The sequence below is a fragment of the Denticeps clupeoides genome, chromosome 4 (assembly GCF_900700375.1).
Source record: "Denticeps clupeoides chromosome 4, fDenClu1.1, whole genome shotgun sequence".
Classification (NCBI taxonomy): domain Eukaryota; kingdom Metazoa; phylum Chordata; class Actinopteri; order Clupeiformes; family Denticipitidae; genus Denticeps; species Denticeps clupeoides.
The window spans coordinates 10,886,123-10,892,550 of NC_041710.1; positions in this window are offsets into that span (position 1 = coordinate 10,886,123).

Consider the following 6,428-nt stretch of genomic DNA (forward strand, 5'->3'; position numbering starts at 1 on the left):
CTCCTCCCCCCCCGCCTGGAGACACGCCCACTCGGAGCCGTCGGGCCTTGGGCGGATGTTGGCCTTCATGCTTGCATTCTGTGACTTCACCCACTGTCCATGACCGCTTATATTAAGCAATGAAAGTAGTGTGTGAAAAAACATATCGGGCCTATTCAGAGCTACTTAGTAAAGAGCTAGCGGGACTACTAACCAAAAAGGTTACGAGTTCAAATCCCAAACTGGCTAGGTTTACGTTTACAGTTACAGGGACAGTCCCCCTGGAGCAACTTAGGGTTAAGTGTCTTGCTCGGGGACACTAAGAGGTGGAATTTGAATTAAGCATGTCACCCACTAGGCTACTACCACCCCACCACCAAGCCTAGGTGCCACTGAGGCTCTCCATTGCTCTCAAGGTGATTGGTTAAAAGCAGAGGACACATTTTGTTGTGTGTGTCATGTGTATGACAATAACTTAACTTTCACAAAAATAATCACTTTCATTTCCATGTATGTTTCCATGTATTTTTGACATTCTTACTAAAGGTTTTGTTCTTGCAATCTTGTGACTTTTACAGTAGAAGTATTTGTTGTAGTATCAACATGAATTTCAATGTACAAAGCTATTTAAATGAGCAAATTCTCATTTATAAAAGGTGATGTTTTTTTCAGAAACAGAAAATGGTGGGGGGAAAAACAACATTTCATGTCAATGACTTTATACCTTTCTTGTCTTGTAATTACCCACTGTGGGATCTGCTCACTGAGTGCAATACATTTGCTATGGAACAGTGACACACACATTCCATGCTTCCAGAAATAGGAGAGAGGAGTGGAGGTACTATGGTTCCCACTGCTACCGTATAATCTTCTGTCCTCTTTTGACTTCAAAGCCTGGGCAGCTTTGATTACTGTCTGTATTTGTCACATAGTCAAATCCATAGCTGAGCTAAGGATACCTTAGAAAGGCAGAACAAAGACCATTTCTTCACAGCAAGCTCAGACAGGAGATCTTGCACACATACACACACACACACACACACACATACACACATCCAGTGAGTAATTCCCAGTAGTCATTTGGCAATCATCATACTTTTAATACAAGAAGATTCTCCTCCAACAAATTCGCTGTGATCTCATAGCAAAAGCACACACATACTGTTGTGGCCAAGAGTTTTGAGAATGACAAAAATAAAGTGTAGATGCTTTTCAAATGAAATCCTTTATACAGATGTTCAGCATTTGTTTGTTTTTTTGTTGTTTTGATAATTAGTGTACTTAATTAATATTTTTTTTCTGATATCTTGCTTGCTGTGTGAATCTAGCCAATTGTGTTGTTGTTGTTTGTCTTAACAGGTTCCAATGGCTCAGAGCTCAGGCAGCCATGGTCACAGCAGGGTCCTTCGGTCCACAGCACTTCACACCACCGCAGTCCAGCGATGCAGTCCCAGATTTGCAGTGTTCTCCCTTTTTTCCAAGACATCTTCAATTGGCCCTGGCATGCTGTCCATCACCTTCTTGCCAAATCCTGACTGATGGAAACCCATTCCTTCATAACCAGTGCTTGGAGTTTGTAGGTTTTTGTTTGTCCATCCCCCTCTTGAGGATTGACCACAAGTTCTCAGTTGGATTAAGGTCCAGGGAGTTTCCTGGCCATGGACCCAAAATTTCAATGCTTGGTTATCACTTTGACCTTATGGCACGGTGCTCCATCATGCTGGAAAATGCATTGTTCTTCACCAAACTGTTCTTGGATGTTTGGGAGAAGTTCCTGTAGGTGAATGTTTGGGTATCATTCTTTAATCAATGTTGTGTTCTGAGGCAAAATTGTGAGTGAGCCCACTCCCTTGGATGAAAGTTAAAAGTGAAAGTGAAGTGAATGTTATTGTGATCCACAGCACAGCACATAGTGCACACATGTGTCCTCTGCTTTTAACCATCACCTTTGGTGAGCAGTGGGCATCATGGGTCCGCTGATTATGGGTCCGCTTCCTTACCCACTAGACCAACGCCCCAAGCCGAGAATTAGAATGAGAAGCAGCCCCACACATGAATGGTCTCTGGATGCTTTACTGTTGGCAATAGACAGGACTGATGGTGGCGCTCACCTTTTCTTCTCCAAACAAAGATGCCCCAAACAATTGGAAAGGGGCTTCAAGATGTCTTTACCCCAGTCATGGTTAACAGAGGAAGAACAATGATTTCAAGCCTCATCCTCGTTTTCGAGCATCCAATCTGCTATTCTAACTCAGTCAGCATGACAGAATGATCTCCAGCCTTGTGTTCATCAACACTCTCACTTGTGTTAATGAGAGGATCACTGAAATGATCTCTGCAGGTCCTTTTGCAGCAGGGCTGAAATGCAGTGGAAAGGTTTTTTCGGGTGGATTACGTTCATTTTCATGGCAAAGAGGGATTCGTCTGATCACTCTTCATAATATTCTGGACTGTATGCAAATTGTTATAATGAAAATGGAAGCAGCTGTGTGAAAACCAGTATTTTTGTCATTCTCAGAACTTTTGGCCATGACTGTAGAATGGTTAATCTTTACATTAACATTTAAAGAGGATTATCTTATGTTTTTAAAGCTTTTGGCAGTCCCTCTCATCCAGAGCAATTTACATGTGTGTAAAATGTCCATCATAAACCCAATCTGTAAAAAACATTACCTTAATAAGTCAGTAGGTACATGCACGAGAGACCTTTTTAATTTAATTTCTTTCTAAAAAGGATTTTTTTTTAGTTTGCATTTGAAGATCTTTAGTGACTCAGCCATTCAACCTAGGAGCCAATACAGAGAAGAATCCAGGTGAATGCTTTCCAGTACATTTAGATGAGGGGAGTGGTGGCCTAGTGGTTAAGGAATCCTGATCTGCCAAGGTGCCACTGAGGTGCCACTGAGCATAGAACCATCCCCACACACTGCTCCCTGGGCACCTGTCATGGCTGCCCACTGCTCACTAAGGGTGATGGGTTAAAAGCAGAGGACACATTTCATACTGTGCACCGTGTGCTGTGCTGCAGTGTTTCACAATGACAATCACTTCACTTTCGAGAGATGGTGGTACCAGTCGAGCAAGAGGATTGGAGAGATTGAGGTGAATAGTGAGGAGTGAGGTAGGAGGTCGCTGACTTTGTAGGTAAAATACTGGGGCATCAGTATTTTTAATTCTGATACTGGCCACTACACTACCTGTGGAGGGAACATAGCAGTGAAGAGGTGTTTGGAAAGGTTGACAACAGGTCATGCGGCAGCACCCTGGATCAGAGGTCAAGTAGCTTTTAGAGGCAGGACCAGCCAGGAGTGAGTTAGACTAGCTTGGTGATGAAGCATCTGGGAAGCATGTGTTGTGTTAAAAATGGGAAAATCCTTATAATGCTGAAGATAAGGAATTGACACGATTCTGTGAGACCCTACTGTTAACCAAACTCTGGCGATGGGTGTGGTTTGATTTAATTTGTTGCGAAACCGCAAGACAGACTCTCTATTCTTCCTTGCATGAGTTATTCATTTTACACCAAAAAGAAAAAAATCAAATCCACAAAAGATACTTACCATGAATAGCACCATGCCTGAAGAGTATGAGAGGATACTGATGTTGATTCGATGTTGAAACCTGTGTGACTCATCATGGAAGGAGAACTTTCTAATGATTCAGATGAAGTGTCTGTGCTGGACTGTTCTTGTACAGGAATCTCCCTCTCGCGCTCACTCTTAATGGGCTTTCACAGACCTCTAAGACTTGACTCCCGTCTGCAACCCGAGACCGTTGCTGAAGTCAAGAGCAAAACAAATAAATAAATAAATATTTTTTAAAAAATGGAGGGGAAATTTAGAGAAGCACCCCACCCTGGTCAGTTTGAATGTGGCAGAAACATGTACCGATATGGCCTGCTGACTGATGTCCTTCATAAAGTAGGAAGGGTCAACTGGAGTGAAAGGGATTAGTTGTCACGTGTGACACACCACAACATGTGACACACCACAACATCCAGTGCACATGGTTAAATGTGGTCTCTGCATTTTACCCACCCCCTGAGGGCAACCATGAAAGGTGCACGGAGAGCAGTGACAATGTGAAAGTGAAAGGATTGTGAAACACTGCTGCACAGCACACACAATAAAATACGTTTTAACCCTTCACCCTTGGTGAGCAGAGGGCAGCCATAAAAGGCGCCCTGGTGGCAGTGTGGGGGGGGGGGGCGGTAGTTTGATCAGTGGCACCTTGGCAGTTCAGGATTCGATCTCACAACCTGCTGATTACAGGTCCGCTTTCGTACCTGCTAGGCCACCACTGCCCCACAGTGGTGGGGATGGTTCTTTTGCTCAGTGGCACCTTGGTGGGTTGAGATTCGAACCGGCAACCTTCCAATTGTGGGTCTGTTTCCTTACCCGCTAGGCCAACCACTGCCTGACAAGCCTTTTGCTTGTACAATGATATTAAATCCCATAAATTCTGTGACTGACACAGGAAACGCTAAATAGTCAAGATTTTCCTTTATTCCACATTATGCAATGCATTCAGATAGCAGAAGCTGTACAGTATTACCTCTCTCAGCATCAGCTCTCTGCAAGAAGGGAGAGGGTTACAAATTGCTTACTAAATCTTAAGAAGGTCCTTGAAGCTTTGATACACAAAATGATTTGATAAAAAGAAAAATGGCAGCAAACAGAGACAAAAGTTCCAATAGACTCTGCATATATTTTAATAAAAAAGGTAAATTATGCTTTATATGAAAAAAAATATATAAAATTTAATAAAACACATACACATACATACAATGAGCACTATACATATATATAAACAGTAGATGACAATGTTGAAGTGGGATGAGGTGGGGAAAAGTGTACAATATACTGAATTGTCCACAGGAAGTGGTTTATTTCACCACATATGTGATGTATTTAAGGAAGAGGTTTGTGGCTGTACCCACTGTCATGAACCCACTAAAACAAAAATACACCAACAGCTTTGGAATTTAGCTGATGGACAAGTGAACAAGACACAAAGTAATGTATAAACTGTTGGACAGCCCAGTTTTAAAATACTGTATGCAACTGTTCATGAAATCTGAATCATGTTGTACACCACTGATTCATAAATGAGAAGTGCCACCACTGCTAAATGAAGGAACTTTTTCTGAGATATTACTTTCCATCTACAGTTTAAAGGGACTTACTCACTGCCGTTGGATTCTGTTGCCATAAAAACAAACCATACAAAGCGAACAAACTTTCATCTTCCTTTTATCTCCTCAGGGGCAAATTCAAGTCATCAACACACATTAACATGTCTCACTTAGCTTGACTTAACCTCTACATTCTGAATAAATGGAACATTTCATGCAGCGTGATGTGAAAATATAATTAAATGAATCATATGAACAGGGCCTGGATTTCACTTAAGCACTGCTGTGAGTGGATTGGCAGCAGAAGTGAATACGTGTAAATGTCCAAACTGCCCAAAGTGTCAATATTTTGTGTGGCCACCATTATATTCCCAAAGTACCATCCCCAGACACTGCTCCCCAGGCGTCTGTCATGGCAGACTCACCAAGTGTGATGGTTAAAAACAGAGGACACATTTTGTTGTGTCATTGTGTGCTGTGCTGCAGTGTTTCGCAATGACACTTCACTTCACTTTCATTGTTGATTTATTCATCATTTTTACTCATCACTCACAATCCTTCACCTCTTCTCCTGTTACTCAGGGTCACAGCTGCCAGAGCACATCCTAGGACACTCAGTGCAGGGCAGGATACCAACCTACCACAGGGTGAACACACACACCATTCACCAACACACTCACACTTACAGTCAATTTTGAGACATCAATCAACATAGTGTACATGCTCTTGGAATGTGGGAGGAAACCGAGGAACCTGGAGGAAACCTGCGCCAGCACAGGGAGAGCATTTAAACCCCACACACAACCCTGGAGCTGTGAGGCCACGTTGCTAACCACTGCAAGGTGCCCAACTCATCACTTTCTCCTCAATTTCACCATTAGCTTGTATGAATAGCGCCATCTTTCGTCTTGTGGTTATAATCACACCTGTCAAACGTCACAAAGCTGGACCTCTTGTGGTCAATGTTGATAATTCTGTTTTAAACTAGTGCCAATAGGGCATGGGTTTTCAGTAGTAGCCATTCCAAATTTGCACTGACATACATACAGTACAGGTCAAAGGTTTGGACACACCTTCACATTCAATGTGTTTTCTTTATTTTCATGACCATTTACATTGGTAGATTCTCACTGAAGGCATCAAAACTATGAATGAACACATGTGGAGTTATGTACTTAACAAAAAAAGTGAAATAACTGAAAACATGTTTTATATTCTAGTTTCTTCAGAATAGCCGCCCTTTGCTCTGATTACTGCTTTGCACACTCTTGGCATTCTCTCGATGAGCTTCAAGAGGTCGTCACCTGAAATGGTT